General features: G+C 40.9%; 1 protein-coding gene across 1 annotated transcript in view; it reads right to left on the bottom strand.

Annotated features, from left to right (window-relative positions):
* Positions 1-23,365, bottom strand: part of NR3C2 (nuclear receptor subfamily 3 group C member 2) — a 350,537-nt gene that overhangs the window by 47,115 nt on the left and 280,057 nt on the right. The gene's annotated exons all lie outside the window — the stretch shown is intronic.

Below are 23,365 nucleotides of genomic sequence, written 5' to 3' on the forward strand. Positions count from 1 at the left end.
GAAATATTTCAATAGTTTTGCAAACTTGTAATTTTCTCAAACTAAGAAACCAATTTTATTCAGAGCTATAACTTCATCTGGTTCTCTCTTAGAACGTCCATAAAATCATATGGTCATTTGGAAATAGTTTTAAAATATTAAAATAATCTAATGTCTCCAAACCTGATTAATAACTTGGAACAAAAGTGAATAATTCAAGAGTTAGAAAATATTTTTTTCCTGGCTTTTTGAGAGAATTTGAGGTTGAAAATGGAATTTACTTTCATGATAACAGTGGGAATTAGAAAAAGTCCCATTATAATCAGAGTATTAAAGACATTCACAATTTAAATGATTCATATGCCAGTTCCTGCTTTTAATTTAGTAAATAATCGGAACTTTTGTGTCTATAGGACCCATGCCTTCTTGCCATTATTATGTTAACAGTATTGTCTTATTTTACATTATGAGGATAGTCCTTTGAACCTATTGGCCACTGGCCATTAAGGAACACTCTTGTTTTGGTATTCAAGTATCGGTTTACCCAGACACTACTAAAAAAGTATATGAAAAGCTTAGTCATTCAGTTATCTGGAGGTCTATCTGGAGGCAGCTGATTTGGGAAATTATTGACCCAAACTAAATGCAATCCTGGAATCATATTTATCTTCTGTTCTGTTACAGGTAAATATTTGATAAGCCCAAGCTACAAAACATTCCAAACTATGGGCATCTGCAGAATTCAGGAGCTCTAAGTATTAGCCCAAATGTCTCCTGTGACTTCTCATGCTGTGGCTATCTACAGACAGAACACAAGCTAACTTCTACTTAAAGAATCTTTGCAGAAATTTAAAGCAAGGTCTGAAAGAGACATTTGTACACCCGTGTTCACAGCAGCATTATTCATAATACCCAAAATGTGGAAGCAGTCCAAGTGTCCCTAGACAGATGAATGGGTGAACAGAATGTGCTATTTTCATATAATGGAATATTATTCGGCCTTAAAAAGGAAGGATATTCTGACAGATGCTACAACATGAATGAACCTCGATGATATTCTGTTAGGTAAATAAGCCAGTCACAGAAAGTCAAATACTGTGTGGTTCCACTCATATAAGGTATGTGGAGCAGTCAAACTCATAGGAACAGAACGTAGAATGGCTATTCCCAGGGGCTGGAGGAAGGAAGGAACGAGGACTTATTTACCTAATGTGTGAATATACTTAACATTAGTGAACTATAGAGTTAAAAAGGGTTATGTTGGTAAATTTTATGTTATGAGTATTTTTATCACAATTGAAAATATTTCTATTAGAAACAAAAAGGCTTCTCTGCAGCCCATGATCCTATCTGCTGTACTTTGAGATTAAGAAACTAGGATGTGCATTAATTATGTAGCTTCTCTTAGGGTTCGGGCTTTTCATTCATTCTTCTTTTATAATATATAAAATAATCTCTTTTCTTCTCGGTTTCTGCTACTTGCCTTTCACCTTTTGGTGTCTTGATGGATTTTTAATCTTACTGTATGTACTTTTACTGCAGGCTGTGCTAAATGTTTTTTAAAAGCAGTAAGAGTGAAAATTCTTTAATAAACCATAATTTCAGAAAGTCAGTCAGAAACACTTCCTCAAAGGTCTGTCTGTTGTAGTTCTGGTACCCTGAGGGAGAAGGGAAAATACAACTACCTTTATCACTCTTTTCTCTTTCCAAGAATTTACATTTAATAAACATAATCCCTTCACATTGGCTGATTTTATAAATGCCAAAGCATAAAAGGTCCCCAGCTCTTTCAACTACAGGAGTCTATGAAAGGTACAGTGACATTTTTTAACTTACAATTCTTTAGCAATATTGCACTAAAGTGTACCCTGGTCACCTAAATACCTTTCAGGGGTGTCAAACATCACTTTATTTAGTAGGGAGCTACAAAAAGAAACTTTTCACGTTAGCCCATGGATTAAGCAACAGGCAACTCTCATCACTTCGAAGGCGCGTGTTCTCCTGGATAATCATCTGTGGTTGATTTTTGTATGTGTGTAGATCCCCAATTACACCAGTGCTAAATAAATATCTGGTAGCCACTGAGAACAGGTAAATCCAATGGATTTCACACACTGTGAGTTGCTCGTAAAATATAGATACCAACAACACCCAGCAAGGCTCATTCAGGGCCAGGCTCCCTGGAGCCTCAAGACTTCACAAGCAAGTTTGCTAACATTGCTCTTACTTCTGTAAGTTGCCCCTAGGAATGTGTGTGTGTATTACATTGTAATACTGTCAGTCTTACACAGAGAGTGAAATAATTTCAGTGGTGTGGTGCATGCACAATCACAGCCGATCTGAAAGACCAGACCTTACATCTGATGCTGCAGACCACATTATTATGTCCAAATAAATGTAACATTGTGTTAAGCGGTCAGTGTTAACAGATGGTCCCTGTCTTAGGCTTGTTATTTCCCTAAAAAATAACATGCAGAAACAGGTTCCCCCCCCCAACCTTAATTAAAATAAAAATGAACTCAATTTGAAGATCCAAATTATTCCAGTGTATGATATACATTTTTTTTTCATAGTCTTACCAGATTTTTCCTTAACCGATGAACAAGATGTATCCATAAAAGGACCGTTAGGCTAGCTGCAGTTCTGATGTCTGTTATAGTATTTACGTCATTTATTTACAGCCAGGGCAGAACTTAGTCACTTTGGTCTAGGAATTGCTGGAGAATGTTGCTTTTCTGGACTAGTGAGCCAGAGAGTGGTATCCCAGTGGTCTTTATGACATTCATCAATTCTCTATTAATTGTACATGGCCAACTCTAGTAAGAGTTAAAAGCTAACTCAGTGTTTTGTTTCACCTTAAGTGACGTTCCAGAAGGGATGTGTTTTTCTAGAAGTACCCTTGAACCTAAGCATCACAAATGGCCACTGACTTCAACAGATGTTACACAGATCAAATCATATTTGACAATCTAAAAACTGAGAAAGGGCTTGGCTACATGACCATAATTTGCCACTGACAGTCCTAGAAATCATGAAAAAAATTCTTTTCACCATATATTTTAGGTACAGTTTTTTGTAAAACACTCTTTTGTACCTTAGGTTTTAAAATACTTACATAGCACAATTTCTTTTGGTACAAGGACACATATTTGTGGTACAGGAAAGAAAACAGGAAGCTATAACCCACTGTGAAAATTTCCTCTTACCTGCTATATTAAGGTTAAAATACCCAATAGCATGCTTAGAACCTCATGAGCACTTAATAAAATGCAAACCATGTTAAGAGTTAACACCTCAATTGCTCGACACATAGAGAGCATACAAAAAAAACCAATATTCTCTGGTAAAGGATTTTTTTTTAAATTATCAAAGTCTCATTTTTGTAGGATGTAGACTTTAACACTAAATTTCTGCAGATTTAATGATATGCAGACCACAGATGTTCCAACAGAAGACAGAAAACCTTCAGTGAGCTATTACTGCCTCAAACCGGGACACTTCAGGTAAAGACTTAAAGACATGGCTTACTTTCAATAAACAACCACAGTTTCCTCACTTGTGAAAAGGAGCCGTAAAAAGGCTAGATTCCTCCTTGATAACCACTGAATTTCAAGAATGTCAACAAAGTTCATTGCTGAATTCAGGAGTGTGGCTAGACTATTGTGTGGGTAAAGGGTGACAGCAAAGCACTTTTCCTAGTACAATAAAAGATTTGTATTAAATCGCAACTTATGGAGTCATGGTCTTCTTGAAGCCAAAGTCACATTATTCTAGCCACAGACCTGGCCCAGGTTATAAGGAAGGACATTTACTCCGATAAAGCCCAGGTATTCAGTTAGGCTTCCAAGGTAACGGCAGAGTGTGGCTCACACAGAGGTGCCCGCCAGTGCGCGCGTGGTGAGAGTGGGGCTGCAGAAGGCAGAAAGCAACTGTGCTCGCATGACAGGACCGCGGACTCCTCCTTCTACCTGCAAAGTCTTACTGTGCAAGAAGAAAACAGCCGAACCCCCAGAGACTGTTATCACAGACACTACTCAATTCATTAATCAAACTGGGTCCTAGAAAATGTTTTCGGGTGCCATGGTTTTGGAAGAAAGGTTTTTTTGTTTTTGAGTTTGAATCATTCTAAAAGCTGGTAAGTCATCTGCCTAAATACTAATAAAAAAAGATGATGTTCAACTCAATTAATTTATTAGACATTAGCCACGTGTCCTTTCTTATTATTCTGAACATCTGTCACAAAGCAGATTTTGTTCAGGACATTATGAACAACTGCATCATTCATGACTGGGTGAAGTGAGTATAACACGACCAGGCCACTATACCCGTAGTGACATCTGTTTCCTCTGTAAAACAGCAACACTGAAACCATACTACACATGTGCATGAAGTGACATGAACACAATGCTTATTCAAAGCACAGCCTAAATGTTTCTCATCTTCTTTACCCACTTGCAGAAAACTGCTAGTCAAGATAGCTGAGTACAGCTGATGTTCCTAACCTTCCCTTATACTCTGAAATTCTATGAACTTCCGAACATTCTCTAATCAGAACAAAATGGCCATACAGTCTTTAATGACAAACAAATGATTTTGGGGGGAGTTTTTGGGTTCATCTACCAGAAGCATGGAGGGTAGAGGCCGATGCTTCAAAAGCAGGCAGGACCCCATTCCCAGCCAGACACTGGGCCTCACAACCTGGAAAGAGACTGTGATTCGAATCCCTCCCTCACTACTGCTCAGCATAAAGGGCTGGGGGTGGGGCCGCGCAGCCAGTTGACAGCAGTGTTTTTCTGTAACAAGTACAAAGGATAGTGGTCAGGAAGGATATAAAATATAATAAAAATCAGAAAAGCAAAGTCACTTCTTTGAGTAGCTTCTGGAACAATTTCAATGATTTTAAGACTAAGACCAAGACCAAGATGGGTGGAACGTGAGTGAAAAAGCTTCCCATTTTGGGTTACCACTCCAAAGAAGAGAGCAAGAAAGGTCATATTGAAGTGAAACAGCAACTTTGTTCTTTCTGTTTTTCTTCCCCCTGCAAAGGTGTATGAAAACCTGAACACATCTTGTTTCAGAACTTGAAAGTTGCTCAGAAGGTAGATCTTAAAAATTCTCATCACAAGATGGGGTGCCTGGATGGCTGGCTCAGTTGGTTAAGTGTCTGACTTCAGCTCAGATCATGATCTCAGGGTTTGTGGGTTCAAGCTCTACATCATGCTCTGTGCTGACAGCTCAGGGCCTGGAGCCTGCTTCACATTCTGTGTCTCCCTCTCTCTCTCTGCCCCACCCCCACTCATGCTCTCTCTCTCAAAAATAAATAAAACATTAAAGAAAATTAAAAAAAATTCTCATCACAAGAAAAAAACCTTCATTAACTATGGTGACAGATGTTAACTAGACTTACTATGGTGATCGTTTGCAATATGTGCAAATATCAAATCACGTTGTACACTGAAACTAATACAATGTTACATGTCAATTATGTCTCAACTTAAAAACTAAGCTGACATTGGGATGTAATATTTTTATTTGATAGATGAGAGGCAGTGAAGGGCTAGAGAGCCACAGGGGGACGAACACAGAGGAGAAAAAGAGGAAGAGAAAAATTGGAAGAAGCAACGGTCACGCAGAAGTGGAGGGACGAGACAAGACACACAAAAACAAAAAACTGCGGAGGGAAGGAGATTTGGGAAATCAGAATTAACGAGAAGAAAAGGAGAGTGGGAAAGAGCCCCCTCCATTCTGAAGTGTGAGTCCGCAGCTCTTCCTGACCTATGAGCAGTTGGAGACCTTCAGCTGTGAACGTCAGAGACTCACCCCCTTTCCTGCTCAGGTACAGTTCCTCACCTGTGGACCGTAAAGCATTGTCTTCACTGTGCCCATCCAAATTCTCACCCTCCTTTGGAGGCCGACTCAAGGTTTAAAATTATACAATCCCACTAGGCAGCTTTCTTTGATCACTTCAGCCCAAGAGAATCACCTTCACTTTAAACTCCTGGAGCAAAGATGGCGGCGTAGGAGGACGCTGGGCTCACCGCGCGTCCTGCTGATCACTTAGATTCCACCTACACCTGCCTAAATAACCCAGAAAACCGCCAGAGGATTAGCAGAACGGAGTCACCGGAACCAAGTGCAGACGAGAGGCCCACGGAAGAGGGTAGGAAGGGCGGCGAGGCGGTGCGCGCTCCACGGACTGGCGGGAGGGAGCCGGGGCGGAGGGGCGGCTCGCCGGCCAAGCAGAGCCCCCGAGTCCGGCTTGCAAAAGCGGAGGGGCCTGACGGACTGTGTTCCGACAGCAAGCGCGACTTAGCGTCTGGGAGGTCATAAGTTAACAGCTCTGCTCGGAAAGCGGGAAGGCTGGAGGACAAAGGGAGGGTGAGCTGCTGAGCCCCCGGACGACAGAGCTCAGTTTGGCGGGGAACAAAGGCGCTCACCAGCGCCATCTCCCCCGCCCATCCCCCAGCCAAAATCCCAAAGGGAACCGGTTCCGGCCAGGGAAATTGCTCGCTCTGCGCAAACACCCAACTCTGTGCTTCTGCGGAGCCAAACCTCCGGCAGCGGATCTGACTCCCTCCGGCTGCCACAGGGCCCCTCCTGAAGTGGATCACCTAAGGAGAAGCGAGCTAAGCCTGCCCCCCTGCCGCCGTGCACCTTGCCTTCCCACCCCAGCTAATACGCCAGATCCCCAGCATCACAAGCCTGGCAGTGTGCAAGTAGCCCAGACGGGCCACGCCACCCCACAGTGAATCCCGCCCCTAGGAGAGGGGAAGAGAAGGCACACACCAGTCTGACTGTGGCCCCAGCGGTGGGCTGGGGGCAGACATCAGGACTGACTGCGGCCTCGCCCACCAACTCCAGTTATACACCACAGCACAGGGGAAGTGCCCTGCAGGTCCTCACCACACCAGGGACTATCCAAAATGACCAAGCGGAAGAATTCCCCTCAGAAGAATCTCCAGGAAATAACAACAGCTAATGAGCTGATCAAAAAGGATTTAAATAATATAACAGAAAGTGAATTTAGAATAATAGTCATAAAATTAATCGCTGGGCTGGAAAACAGTATACAGGACAGCAGAGAATCTCTTGCTACAGAGATCAAGGGACTAAGGAACAGTCACGAGGAGCTGAAAAACGCTTTAAAGGAAATGCAAAACAAAATGCAAACCACCACGGCTCGGATGGAAGAGGCAGAGGAGAGAATAGGTGAACTAGAAGATAAAGTTATGGAAAAAGAGGAAGCTGAGAAAAAGAGAGATAAAAAAATCCAGGAGTATGAGGGGAAAATTAGAGAACTAAGTGATACACTAAAAAGAAATAATATACGCATAATTGCTATCCCAGAGGAGGAAGAGAGAGGGAAAGGTGCTGAAGGGGTACTTGAAGAAATTATAGCTGAGAACTTCCCTGAACTGGGGAAGGAAAAAGGCATTGAAATCCAAGAGGCACAGAGAACTCCCTTCAGACGTAACTTGAATCGATCTTCTGCACGACATATCATAGTGAAACTGGCAAAATACAAGGATAAAGAGAAAATTCTGAAAGCAGCAAGGGGTAAACGTGCCCTCACATATAAAGGGAGACCTATAAGACTCGTGACTGATCTCTCTTTTGAAACTTGGCAGGCCAGAAAGAATTGGCACGAGATTTTCAGGGTGCTAGACAGCAAATATATGCAGCCGAGAATCCTTTATCCAGCAAGTCTGTCATTTAGAATAGAAGGAGAGATAAAGGTCTTCCCAAACAAACAAAAACTGAAGGAATTTGTCACCACTAAACCAGCCCTACAAGAGATCCTAAGGGGGACCCTGTGAGACAAAGTACCAGAGACATCACTACAAGCATAAAACATACAGACATCACAATGACTCTAAACCCGTATCTTTCTATAATAACACTGAATGTAAATGGATTACATGCGCCAACCAAAAGACATAGGGTATCAGAATGGATAAAAAAACAAGACCCATCTATTTGCTGTCTACAAGAGACTCATTTTAGACCTGAGAACACCTTTAGATTGAGAGTGAGGGGATGGAGAACTATTTATCATGCTACTGGAAGCCAAAAGAAAGCTGGAGTAGCCATACTTATATCAGACAAACTAGACTTTAAATTAAAGGCTGTAACAAGAGATGAAGAAGGACATTATATAATAGTTACAGGGTCTATCCATCAGGAAGAGCTAACAATTATAAATGTCTATGCACCGAATACCGGAGCCCCCAAATATATAAAACAATTACTCATAAACAGAAGCAACCTTACTGATAAGAATGTGGTAATTGCTGGGGACTTTAACACCCCACTTACAGAAATGGATAGATCATCTAGACACACGGTCAATAAAGAAACAAGGGCCCTGAATGAGACACTGGATCAGATGGACTTGACAGATATATTTAGAACTCTGCATCCCAAAGCAACAGAATATACTTTCTTCTCGAGTGCACATGGAACATTCTCCAAGATAGATCATATACTGGGTCACAAAACAGCCCTTCATAAGTTTACAAGAATTGAAATTATACCATGCATAGTTTCAGACCACAATGCTATGAAGCTTGAAATCAACCACAGGAAAAAGTCTGGAAAACCTCCAAAAGCATGGAGGTTAAAGAACACCCTACTAACGAATGAGTGGGTCAACCAGGCAATTAGAGAAGAAATCAAAAAATTTATGGAAACAAACGAAAATGAAAATACAACAATCCAAACGCTTTGGGACGCAGCGAAGGCAGTCCTGAGAGGAAAATACATTGCAATCCAGGCCTATCTCAAGAAAGAAGAAAAATCCCAAATACAAAATCTAACAACACACCTAAAGGAAATAGAAGCAGAACAGCAAAGACAGCCTAAACCCAGCAGAAGAAGAGAAATAATAAAGATCAGAGGAGAAATAAACAATATAGAATCTAAAAAAACTGTAGAGCAGATCAACGAAACCAAGAGTTGGTTTTTTGAAAAAATAAACAAAATTGACAAACCTCTAGCCAGGCTTCTCAAAAAGAAAAGGGAGATGACCCAAATAGATAAAATCATGAATGAAAATGGAATTATTACAACCAATCCCTCAGAGATACAAACAATTATCAGCGAATACTATGAAAAATTATATGCCAACAAATTGGACAACCTGGAAGAAATGGACAAATTCCTGAACACCCACACTCTTCCAAAACTCAATCAGGAGGAAATAGAAAGCTTGAACAGACCCATAACCAGCAAGAAATTGAATCGGTTATCAAAAATCTCCCAACAAATAAGAGTCCAGGACCAGATGGCTTCCCAGGGGAGTTCTACCAGACATTTAAAGCAGAGATAATACCTATCCTTCTCAAGCTATTCCAAGAAATAGAAAGGGAAGGAAAACTTCCAGACTCATTCTATGAAGCCAGTATTACTTTGATTCCTAAACCAGACAGAGACCCAGTAAAAAAAGAGAACTACAGGCCAATATCCCTGATGAATATGGATGCCAAAATTCTCAATAAGATACTAGCAAATCGAATTCAACAGCATATAAAAAGAATTATTCACCATGATCAAGTGGGATTCATTCCTGGGATGCAGGGCTGGTTCAACATTTGCAAATCAATCAACGTGATACATCACATTAACAAAAAAAAAGAGAAGAACCATATGATCCTGTCAATCGATGCAGAAAAGGCCTTTGACAAAATCCAGCACCCTTTCTTAATAAAAACCCTTGAGAAAGTCGGGATAGAAGGAACATACTTAAAGATCATAAAAGCCATTTATGAAAAGCCCACAGCTAACATCATCCTCAACGGGGAAAAACTGAGAGCTTTTTCCCTGAGATCAGGAACACGACAGGGATGCCCACTCTCACCGCTGTTGTTTAACACAGTGCTGGAAGTTCTAGCATCAGCAATCAGACAACAAAAGGAAATCAAAGGCATCAAAATTGGCAAAGATGAAGTCAAGCTTTCGCTTTTTGCAGATGACATGATATTATACATGGAAAATCCGATAGACTCCACCAAAAGTCTGCTAGAACTGATACATGAATTCAGCAAAGTTGCAGGATACAAAATCAATGTACAGAAATCAGTTGCATTCTTATACACTAACAATGAAGCAACAGAAAGACAAATAAAGAAAATGATCCCATTCACAATTGCACCAAGAAGCATAAAATACCTAGGAATAAATCCAACCAAAGATGTAAAGGATCTGTATGCTGAAAACTATAGAAAGCTTATGAAGGTAACTGAAGAAGATTTAAAGAAATGGAAAGACATTCCCTGCTCATGGATTGGAAAAATAAATATTGTCAAAATGTCAATACTACCCAAAGCTATCTACACATTCAATGCAATCCCAATCAAAATTGCACCAGCATTCTTCTCGAAATTAGAACAAGCAATCCTAAAATTCATATGGAACCACAAAAGGCCCCGAATAGCCAAAGGAATTTTGAAGAAGAAGACCAAAGCAGGAGGCATCACAATCCCAGACTTTAGCCTCTACTACAAAGCTGTAATCATCAAGACAGCATGGTATTGGCACAAAAACAGACACACAGACCAATGGAATAGAATAGAAACCCCAGAACTAGACCCACAAACGTATGGCCAACTCATCTTTGACAAAGCAGGAAAGAACATCCAATGGAAAAAAGACAGCCTCTTTAACAAATGGTGCTGGGAGAACTGGACAGCAACATGCAGAAGGTTGAAACTAGACCACTTTCTCACACCATTTACAAAAATAAACTCAAAATGGATAAAGGACCTAAATGTGAGACAGGAAACCATCAGAACCTTAGAGGAGAAAGCAGGAAAAGACCTCTCTGACCTCAGCCGTAGCAATCTCTTACTCGACACATCCCCAAAGGCAAGGGAATTAAAAGCAAAAGTGAATTACTGGGACCTTATGAAGATAAAAAGCTTCTGCACAGCAAAGGAAACGACCAACAAAACTAAAAGGCAACAAACGGAATGGGAAAAGATATTTGCAAATGACATATCGGACAAAGGGCTAGTATCTAAAATCTATAAAGAGCTCACCAAACTCCACACCCGAAAAACAAATAACCCAGTGAAGAAATGGGCAGAAAACATGAATAGACACTTCTCTAAAGAAGACATCCAGATGGCCAACAGGCACATGAAAAGATGTTCAGCGTCGCTCCTTATCAGGGAAATACAAATCAAAACCACACTCAGGTATCACCTCACGCCAGTCAGAGTGGCCAAAATGAACAAATCAGGAGACTATAGATGCTGGAGAGGATGTGGAGAAACGGGAACCCTCTTGCACTGTTGGTGGGAATGCAAAATGGTGCAGCCGCTCTGGAAAGCAGTGTGGAGGTTCCTCAGAAAATTAAAAATAGACCTACCCTATGACCCAGCAATAGCACTGCTAGGAATTTACCCAAGGGATACAGGAGTACTGATGCATAGGGGCACTTGTACCCCAATGTTCATTGCAGCACTCTCAACAATAGCCAAATTATGGAAAGAGCCTAAATGTCCATCAACTGATGAATGGATAAAGAAATTGTGGTATATATACACAATGGAATACTATGTGGCAATGAGAAAAAATGAAATATGGCCTTTTGTAGCAACGTGGATGGAACTGGAGAGTGTAATGCTAAGTGAAATAAGCCATACAGAGAAAGACAGATACCATATGGTTTCACTCTTAGGTGGATCCTGAGAAACTTAACAGGAACCCATGGGGGAGGGGAAGGAAAAAAAAAAAAAAGAGGTTAGAGTGGGAGAGAGCCAAAGCATAAGAGACTCTTAAAAACTGAGAACAAACTGAGGGTTGATGGGGGGTGGGAGGGAGGGGAGGGTGGGTGATGGGTATTGAGGAGGGCACCTTTTGGGATGAGCACTGGGTGTTGTATGGAAACCAATTTGTCAATAAATTTCATATATATATAAAAAAAAGAGATATAAAAAAAAAACAAAACTCCTGGAGCACCCAGGAACACCCCTCTTAAATAAAACTCGTCACTTGTCATGTGGTCTTCGTCCTGTTGGGCCACTACACATATGTCTAGGTCTTAATTCACAAACCACACCAGAAAATATTCCAGAGAATGGAAACTCTGTCCTTACAACAGCCATGGTGGTGCTTTGCATATTGTAGGTATTCTCCATATTTATTAATGACTCATGAAATCCAAGTCTTTGTTAATCATTTTTTTTTAGCTAAACAATTAAGGGATTTAAATTTCACTTTAGGGGAAGTGGTTAGGATATTCATTTATATTGTCCTTTTTTTAAATTTATTTTAAAAATGTTATTTATTTGTTTTGAGAGAGAGAGCGAGAGAAGGAGACGGGGGTGGGGGCAGTGAGCACAAGGTGGGGAGGGGCAGTGAGAGAGGGAGAGAGAGAATCCCAAGCAAGGCCCTATGCTAACAAGGTGGGGCTTGAACTCACAAACTCTGAGATCATGACCTGAGCTGAAACCAAGAGCTGGATACTTAATTGACTGAGCCACCCAGGTGCCCCTGTTTTAATTTCTAATATGGGTAAATACCAATAGCTATAACTTATATAAACAAAAGCTCTAAAAGCACCAGCTCATCATTCTTCAAATTTCCCCTCTAAACCACTTGACTATTAACTGCCTTTGTACCATACATAGTATGCATGTAAATGGAGATACTACAGACTGAATGTGTGTCCCCCCCACTCCCCAAATTCCTATGTTGAAGTCCTAAACCTTACCAAGGTGATGACAGTAGGAGTAAACAGGTTTAGATGAGCACATCCCCCAAGATGTGGTGGGAGGAGAGGAGGACGAGGAGGACCAGGAGGAGGAGGGGGAGAAGAAGAAAAAAGCAGCAGCAGAAGCAGCAACAGAGACCCCAGAGCTTTTTCTTTGCACCACATGAGGAGACAGTAAAAAGGCACCATCTATGGGGCGCCTGGGTGGCTTGGTCAGTTAAGCGTCCGACTTTGGCTCAGGTCATGATCTCACGGTCCGTGAGTTTGAGCCCCGTGTCAGGCTCTGTGCTGATGGCTCAGAGCCTGGAGCCTGTTTCAGATTCTGTATCTCCCTCTCTCTCTGCCCCTCCCCTGTTCATGCTCTGTCTCTCTGTGTCTCAAAAATAAATAAACATTAAAAGAAAAATTAGAAGGCACCATCTGCAAGCCAGGAAGAAGGCCTTCATAGAACATGACCATACAGGTACCCTGATCTCAGACTTTCAGCTTCCAGAACTGTGAGAAATGAATGCCTGCTGTTTAAGCCACCCAACCTGTGGCATTTTTGTTATAGCAGCCCAAGGTGACTGAGACAGATAGTGACATTATACCTGTAGCAAAAAGGAAATTAGGAGTTTATATACTAATAATTCCTCTGATTCTATTGAGACAGTGGTCATTTCAAGGTGGGGGAAGCACAGATGATGGGCCTTTAAACGATGGTCGCCACATCTGTGAATGTGGACCCTGTCTGGGGCAGTACGCCTACTACAGAAACAAAGATGAGCTTTACTAAGAAGGCTGAAGGTCACCAACTATGGCCGTCTCTTTTTTCTTTTCCTTCCCTACTAATTTTTTCAGAAAAGTATCAATCCCAGAACCACCCCTCAAAAATTAACCTCTTCAGAGCCCTCCAAGTACACAACTCTATTAATTTGCTTAGGGTTCAGAGGTGGAAGTGAGGGATTAAAACCAAATCATCTGTCATGTACGATACGATAAAAATGGATAATTATGTGGCTCGGTTTTGGTTCTAGAACTGTTTAGAGATGCAAGTTCAGTGAACACTTTGTATATCAAGACACATTCAAGTGTTCTCTTCCTACAACCTAGAGGAGCATGATCAAAGACACCATCTGTGTCTGAGGATGACACAGACGTCCTCTGTCATAGGATGACCTGTGTCAAGGGAGGAAGCCTAGTGCTCTCCTTTGTTTTGTAACTGACTAAGCCATTCCTCACCACCTGCCCCAATCCTGCAATAATAATCACTGCATTGAAATTAAATTTTTTAAAAAATAAATTCACTCTAGTGGTTTTATTTTCTATTGAAAGGAAGAATATTTTTAGCTGGAGAGACCAAAGTCCTTGGGCATGTTGATTGAAATAAAAAGCAACATGCTAGCATTAGCCACACTAACTAAGCCTTTTACAGATAACATGTCATATTAAACTGTTTCTGACTTTTATTCAAAATAAAAAACCGCTCCCTCTAGTTATTCAGATTGAATCTTAGACATGTTTCTTGCATCATTATTACTCTGTGCAGTCTCTGTATGATTCCATATGGCTTCAACAGTGCATTCTCTTTGCAGTTTCTTATGTTTTGTTTTAATTTCATACTAAACTGGAAATTTCCCAGTTTCATTAACTATCAGGAAATTTCTCAGGTACGCTACAAGAAGCAACATGTAAGAAATATTAATATATAACAATGTTCTTGAAGTAAAATTTGAGAGAACCCTACAAAAATGAATCCTTTTCATGAAGTTCACACGCCAAGCCCTAAGTGCACTGCAGAGTAAACCTATATCAGGGATCTTGCATCTGACGCTTGTGCTAGAAAGAGTACTTATTAACAAACCAAAAATAGCCACCAAGTGCCAATTATGTAAAAAGCATTTTGCTAGACATTAAGGAAAATTTTTTCAAGTATACTTTCTGTGCTCTAGAAATTTCAGTGTATCTGGAGTGAAAATGTATATAAAACACAAAAAGCAGCAAACAACTGATACAGAAGAAAGTAATATAGATAAAAGGTTTTTAGGGTGCCTGGGTGGCTCAGTTGGCCAAAGACCAACTTTGGCTCAGGTCATGATCTTGTGGTTCACGAGTCTGAGCCCTTCATGGGGCTCTCTACTGTCAGCACAGAGCCCGCTTTGGATCCTCTGTCCTCTTCTCTTTCTCTGCCCTTCCCCTGCTTGTGCACACATGCTCTCTCTCAAAAAAATGAACTTTAAAAAAAGAAAAAGAAAAGAAAAAGAAAAGAAAAGAAAAAAAGGTTTTGGGGGAAAAAAGTCCCTTCTGATTTTGAAGGGAAGAGAAGTCATTAGAGAGGAGGCATCCTTTGGGTTGGGCTTGAGGGAGAGAAACGGAAAATGTTAGCAAAGGCACGGCAGTGGAAAGATAGGACTAAGAGAAGAGAAAGGTTAATTTGGTTCACATAGCATTTATGCAAAGAAGCAGCAGGAAATTATGCTGAAAATAGCATTTTAAAATTAATTAGTTTATCAAGCACTTACTAATGCCAGACAGTATTCTAGGTGCTGGGTATGCAAAGATAAACCAGACAGGCCTTCCCTCCCTGAGTCTATATCATGCAGGCAGGAGACCTACTACAAAGAAAATAAATGTGTGATATAATGGGGGAGGGACTGACTACAGGAGTCTCTCTAGATCTGGTGGTCGGACTTCTGAATAAGGAATATTTGAGCTAAGACAAGAAGGTGAGAAAGGACCATCCTCCTGCACAGAGCATGTATAAAGGGGGCCTGAGTCAAGAGTGGACTTAGATCCTTCAAAGCACCACCAGGAGGTCAATGTGGCTAATCAAGGGTGCTAGTACATCCTCTGAGAGAATCCAAACTGTACCTTATTGTTTTAAATGCCACTTTTTCGTGGTTGTTTACAAGGATGATGGTATGCTACCTGAGCCATGGGGACACAGCAGGTGGGACTTCTTCATGCTGCCTCCATGTTTTCCACCACCCCACCCACCTACCACTAGAGTGTGAATTCCATTTGTTCCCTGTTGTTCCAGTGCCCAGAACAGTGCTTGGTGTATTGAAGTCGCTCAGAAAATATTTGCTGAATGGACTGAATAAATATCACATATCTCCTTCACCCAAGAGCAGTCCAAAATGAAAGGCAGGGTTTGGGGAAAAAGAAGACGTGTCAAGGAGTGAGTTAGAAAGTCTACCTATGGTGCCAGTCCTTATAGGACTCTTCAGTGTTCTCACCCTTCTCAGGTGAGGGTGGTCCCCAGCCCCTACGGGCTCACCTTGGGAACTTTCTTTGATGAGCAGGAACTCAGCAGAAGCATCCATAGCGGTTACCCATTTATTTAAGAACTTCTCTCCTCTAAACTCCTTTGCTGGAAATGTCTGCAAGTAACTCTTTGCTCTGACTCTACTTCCTATCATTGTGGTAGGTTGATTATGGGGAGGAAAAGCTGTTTTTAAAAGAATCAAAAAAAAAAAAAAAAAGAAGGGTAGAAATACCCCTTGTTTTGAGTTCTGTACCTACCTTTCCTCTGCTCCCATATAGGACTAGATGATTATCTCTCATTTGTAGCTTATAAGATCTCCTCAGGTTTCACTGTACCTTCCCCTAGATTTCCCTCTGCCTAGGCGCCTTCAGGTGGCACAGTGTCTTCCACACCTGAACTTTACGCAAAAGAAAGGTAATTCCATTCTGTCATGTTTCTGCACCTTGTAGACAAGGATTCACCATTTGCTGACTTGTGACATTGTTTTTCTCTATTTAGGAGTGTCAGACTCCTGAGTGAAGAGGGCCAGATGCAAACAGCAGGGAGTGGTGGGAACCATGGGGGGAAGGGCAGTGCAAGCACCATGGAAAGGGGGAGCTTCAACTCCCGTCCAACACACAAAATGGCCACACCATTCTGCTACAGACTCTGGCCCTCAAACTGGTAGGATAGGGCCTGGTTTCCACAGGGTCCGAGGGAAAGATAAGGCACACTTTTTCTTCTTTCAAAGTTTATTTCCTCATACTGACCAAATGGAGATTTCCAAATAGAGAAAATCTCAGAAGGCTGCTGGTTTTTCAGACAGGAGGTAGGCGTGCCTGTATGTGTGTGTGTGTGTGTATGTGTGTGTGTGTGTGTGTGTAAGACAGGCACAGAAAGAGAAGGAGATGGAGAGGGAGGAAGGAAGGAGGGGGGAGCAGAAGGAGGAGGAGGGAAGGGAGAGGGAGTGGAAGGAAAAGGGAAAGGGTGGAGGTCAGATACTGGAAACTACACAGAACAGTGCCCCAGTGAGCACAGGGGAAGTAAGAAATCCTGTCTGAAAGCAGCAGAAAGGGAACAGAGGAGGAAGAGCCACTGGGGAGAGAGGAGGAAAAGCAAATGCAGCCAGTAAAGGGGAAGCTTATCCAGGCTCACCCCACTTCCCTGGCTCCTCTCACCAGAACTCCTGTCCCTCATCCATCACTGGCTCTCAGCTGGAGCAAGGGTCCAGGCACAGAATCCACCTCGAGTGGCTCAGGAATACTGACCATGATGCCTTGGGAGGTGTGGGTGGGGCATGCCATGTTCTAACTCCATCTGTGCCTGCCTTCATGAAGACACCCCAACAATAATGACACGGCCTTGGAACACACGGCTGGGGTATGAGCCAGGCCTATTAGAGCTTTAGGACCTTAGGTGCAGGGGGTCCTTGAGAGCACTGGGGAGGGCCCCTCACTAAGGACAACTGGACTATGGCAGCACAGTGGTCCCCCCTGGGGATACAGCAGGGACAGGCAGCACTCCATGAAACAGACAATGACTGATAACTGAGTTTGTACTTCCCTCCTGGTGCTGCCATCACACAGCCGGGGTGTGGGAGTGGTGGGGGTTCATCTTCCATCACTAAGGAACTGAGGCTAATGCATCTGTCTGGCACACTCAGGGCACTCACTCGGAGGGGTCCAGAAAGTGGTACCCAGACTTAAACTCTTGCTCCTACCAACAGTCTCTGAACCAAAAATATATACATACATACGTACATACATACATATATACGTACACAAATGGTTCAGAACCACAAAGACAAAGATCATTCAAAAAACATTTCTTGTTGGGCTACCACTTGAGGGAATGCAAGCATCCTTTTAAATATATTTTTAATTCTAAAATGCTGGCCATGACTTAAAACATAGTGGTAACACTAAATCTGCCTTTCAGAAATTAAAAAAAAAAATTGGAAGAAATTTCATTACAGGCTTAAATGGGAGTTTTAATATGTGTACTGAATTGATAAGAAATTTGAATACTTGCAGCTATCTGTAGCAATATATGATAAGCTGTTTCAAGGTACAATTGAATAATTAATCATTTAATACATATTTGAAAAGTTTTGCATTTATAATAAGAAAAGTTCTATGCTAATTTAAAGTATTAACTCATATCTTCACCCCAATGTTTAATAAAAAAAAATTGGAAAGAATGTTTTCCTTAATTATTCCTTGCTCCCCACCTTTCTTCCAACTCCAATAAAGCCAGTACACAGCTGAAGATAAGATCTCTGGTAACTTTCAGATCTGTTTCACAGGCGAAGGCAAACACAAAGGATCAACCGTTAAAATTTTGTTCACCATTTTAAACAGCAAAGCCTCTGTTCATGAAAACTGCACCCCCATCATACTTCTTTATCATAAATGTCATCCTCATAATTAGCAATGATAACTTAGAAAGTGTCTTCCAGACTGATTAATAGATTGTTTGGTTCATCTGTTCAATAATTCATTTATTCGGCAAATATTTATAGAGTTCCTCCTTTGCCTTGGACACTAGGCCTATGCCAGGTGCTGGAAATTAAAAACCAATTAAGACAAAGTTCGTGATTTCATTGAGGAGGTACCAGTGAAACAAAGTGGGGATACAGATACCTGAAAAAGCTGCGAGTGCAGGTGAGAGGTAGCCTAAAATAGTGAGTGGGAGAGCAAGGCGGGATCACATCACAGCATTCTAGCCTCAGCTGAATGGCGTATATTACTCCCTTACACAAAATGCCAGTTCCTTACTTCACTTGCTGGAAGGGTATGGAGTACAGGAACTGGCTGAGGGAAAGTATAGGGACACGTTCAGCAGACATGAATGTGCAAAGTGTTGGCAGGTGACCAGTGACACGTGCTTCCTATTTTGTGGTTCACTTCTCCAGTTCACTCAGATCACATGGCATTTAATGTTAGTAGCCATACTGTCTCTCTTGAAGCCCTCACTTTTCTTGGGATCTGTGATGTGTAGCACTTCCCTGTCTTGCTTCCTTTAACCACTGTGTCTAAAATGAATTCAAAATCTGTATCTTCAGCTGGCTCCTCTCTTTAGGCTTCAGATGTCTATAATAACTGCTTATTTGATATATCTTCTTGAATAATTGGAAGGCAATTCAATCTTATGTTCAAAACTGGCCTCATACACTCCCTACCTCTTCCCCTCCAAAGTCTGGTCCTCTACCTTTTCTCCCGTATCCCAGGGAATGACACCAAATCCTACCTGGCACTGAAGGTGAAGGCCTGGAGGTCATCCCCGACACCCACCACTTCCTCCCTTCCATTCTCTACCTGAATGTGACCACCAGTGATTCCTGTTGATTCTGCCTTTCACATCCTTGCATTTCCCTCTATGTCCCATCATCACACTGTTCTGAATTGAGTTCCTTCCTGCCACTGGCTTTGCACATGCTGGTCCCTCAGTCTAGGTCAGCTTCCCTCCTCCTGGACTCCCTACACCTGGTTCACACTACTTTAATCAATCCCAGGGAAGTTTTTCCTGACTAGATCAATACCTCCCATTAACTGCCCTTAAAGTACTTTCCCTTTCAATACTTGGAATTGGAATTTGAGGATTCTCAGGTCAATATCTGTCTACCTGATTAGACTGTCTGTTCCACGAGACGAGGACTATATACATGTCTTTTCCCTATTTGAGAACCACCACTCAGAACATGGGTGGCAGTTAGTAAGTATTCCCTGAATGAATGCAGGATGAAGCAGGAGTATGCATTCAGACTTTAGTTGCAGGCCATGCTTTCTAACCCTAGTAGTCTCCCGAAAAAAACACAGGTTCTGTGACAGAGTCACTCACCAAGCTCTTTTTGTTGGCGTGATCTGATCAAAAGGCTGTAGGTCATTTCCGAATGTTTTCTGAGAGGCACTTCTCCCCCTTCTCAACTTTGAGAAACACAGGCCTCCCCTGCTCTTTAGTTGAGAGAAAACTAGAGAACTCTAAGTTGGGGCTGAGGTCAAAGTTTGGAGAACAGGGACAAAATTTTCAGTCTAATAATTATATAATAACATGTAACTGTTTATAACATTGGAAAGCAATCTTTGTGTTTCCATTTTGTCTTGATTTTTTTTTTTAGAACAAACAAATGCACACAAAGCATATATGGCCTTTTCTATTTTGGGTTTCTTATTTATTTCCCAAATGCTTTAATTACATTCATTTAGATTTAAAATATAAGCTGCTTTCTCCTAAATCTCATTTGTTAAAAAGGATTCTTACAATTCTGTACTTTTTTCAGAATCTGTACACTTGGATATGTGTGTACTATTACAAATCAACAGAATACACCATACGCATAGGCAATAAAAGAAAACAAAGATAAATTGCACTTCATTAAAATTAAAAACTCTAATTTTAAAGGGGTACTATGAAGAGTAAAAAGACAACCCACAGAATGGGAAAAATATACTAATTGTATCTCTGAGAAGAGTTTAATATCCAGAAAACATAAAGGCTTCTACAACTCAAGAACAAAAAGACAAACAACCCAATTAAAAATGACCAAGAGGACTTGAATAGACATTTCTCCAAAGAAGATCTACAAATGGCCAATAAGCTTATGAACCGAGGCCCAACATCATTAGTCATTAGGGAAATGCAAAGCAAAACCACAATGAGATACAACTTCACAACTACTAAGAAATAAGTCAGAGAAAGACAAATGCCGTATGATATCACTTATATGTGTAATCTAAAAAAGGCTCACTTGTAAAAACAGAGAGTACAATAGTGGTTACGGGGGCGGTGAGGGGGAGGGAAGAGGAGAGATGCCGTTTTAAGGGTATAAACCCACAACTAGTAGATAACTAAGTTCTGCAGGTTTAGTATACAGTATAGTGAATGTATAAAATATTATATTATAATCCTCAACGTTGCAAATGGACTAGATCTTAATTACCCCTACCAAAAGAAAGAAAAGAATTATGTGCCTTGATAGAGGTACTAAGATGGCTACAAGGGCAATCATATTACAATATATAAATGTATCAAATCAACAGGTGCACCTTACCTTTACTCAATGTTATATGTCAATATATTTCAAAAAAAAAATCCCACCCCAAAACATTTTATACCTAATAGTATGGCTATTAAAAAAAAAATAACCCCAAAACAGAAAATAAGTGTTAGCAAGGATGTGGTGAAATTGGAACTCTTGTTACATTGCTGGTGGGAATATAAACACTACAACCGCTGTGGAAAACAGTATGGTGTTTCCTCAAAAGGTTTTTTTTTTTTTTTTTTACTTTTTAATGTTTATTTATTTATTTTGTGACAGAGAGAGAGCTGGTGGGGGAGGGGCAGAGAAAGAGGAGAGAGATAATCCCAAGCAGGCTCCGCACCATCAGCGCAGAACCCAGTGAGGGATTCTGTCTCACAAACCATGAGATCATGACCTAAGATGAGATCAAGAGTCGGCCGCCCAACTGACGGAGCCACCTGGGTGCACCTCCTCAAAAGTTTAACACAGAATTACAATATGCTCCAGAGATTCCACTCCTAGGTATATACCCAAAAGAAATGAAAGCAGGGACTCAAACAGATACTTATATACAAATGTTTATAGTAGCAACATTCACAATAGCCAAAGGTATAAACAACCCACGTGTCCATCAACAGATGAATGGATAAATAAAATGTGGTCAATGTTCTCTATTTGGTAAAAATAAATAAGGTAGTTATATTCTATAAAGTTGCAGCAAATACTGAATGAGTAACTACTGAACTGCTCCTCCTAAGGGTAATAGGTTCTCGAGATCCACTGGTCACCTTTATCAACCAATTTATATATAATCCTGTTTTATGTGCATTTCTGTTTAAGCACACCTTTATATATATATATATATATATTATTATATATATGCACACATATATACACATATATATACGCACACATATATACACATATATATACACACACATATATATATACATATGATTCATAACACTGAACTTACAGCCAACAGCACTGTAACTCATGCCTGAAAGAAGCTTATCTAAGACCTATATTTTTCTTCCCTAAGGCACATCATAGCCATCTTGCTTTAGGAACACTCGATAGCACTTTAGCACTATGCTTAGAGATCATTTTAAACAATGAAATCACCAAAAAACAGCACAAAAATGCAAAAAAACCCCACATGGTACTAAGTAGACCATGAAAAGGCCACTTGTTCACAGTAAGAGGGCTGAAACAAAAAGGCAGAGAGTCTCAGCTGAAATGTACACACTGGACAACTCTAATTTATTGCTGCTCTGGGCACATCTGCGAAGGACTATGGGAGTGCTCTGAGTATGGACTTTGGGGTTACAAAGAAATGTAGTCAGAAGGTCAGTTCACAAATACAGAATCTACAAACAATGAGGACTGATTCTATATATAATGGAATAGTCAGCCATAAAATGAAATTCTGGTACATGCTACAATAAGAGTGACCCCTGATAACATGAGTCTTAAGGGAAATAAGCTAGACACAAAAGGATACATACTGTATGACCCTACTTATAGGGAACACCTAGAAAAGGCAAATTCATAGGCTAGAGGTTATGAGGTGTTTGGGGGAGGGAAGACTGTGGAGTTACTGTTTAATGGGTTGAAAGTTTCTGTCTGGGATGATGAAAATCCTGGAGACGGACAGTGGCGATGGTCGCACAACCCTGTGAATGTAATTAACGCCACTGAACTATATACTTAAAAATGATTAAAATGGAAAAATTTTAAGTTATATGTATTTTATGAGAAAAACTTCTAATAGATGTGCTAAATAGGACTGAACGGATCATTTAAAACTCCTGTTAAAGTCAAATGGAGACATGCTGGATGGCCCGAGTAGCAATTCTTGTTTACCCACACTTCCATTTAAAGCAAGGACCTTCTGGGATGCCTGGGTGGCTCAGTTGGTTAAGCCCCTGACTTCAGCTCAGGTCATGATCTCACGGTTTATGAGTTCAAGTCCCATGTCAAGCTCTGTGATGACAGCTGAGAGCCTGAAGCCTGCTTTGGATTCTGTGTCTCCCCCTCTCTCCGCCCCTCCCCACTCACACTCTGTCTCTCTTTCTCAAAAATAAATAGACAGTAAAAAAAATTTAAAACAATGACCTCCCTTAATGTGTTTTTCTTTTGGTTTATAGACCATATTAAAAAAAAAAAGCCTTGCTATATAATATCAACTGATTAATGAGGAACACAAGTAAATGAAAATGTGCATGTTGGTTGTTTAGCCTTGCTTCACTCTTTTGGTGAAAAATTATGTTCAGTAGAAGTATTCTTTCTGACTAATCACCAAAAGGAGGGTCACCTTGGGAACCAACAGTGGATGTTCCCAATTTATACTGGGATGAAATGGTCTTGGTGACATGCCATACTTGAGTGAACTGGCCTTCCTAGGTCAACTGCTCTGGTACCA

Source organism: Lynx rufus, unplaced genomic scaffold (assembly GCF_022079265.1).
Source record: "Lynx rufus isolate CCGP_SWC_20201006 ecotype Redwood Valley unplaced genomic scaffold, mLynRuf1.p SCAF_3, whole genome shotgun sequence".
Taxonomy (NCBI): Eukaryota; Metazoa; Chordata; class Mammalia; order Carnivora; family Felidae; genus Lynx; species Lynx rufus.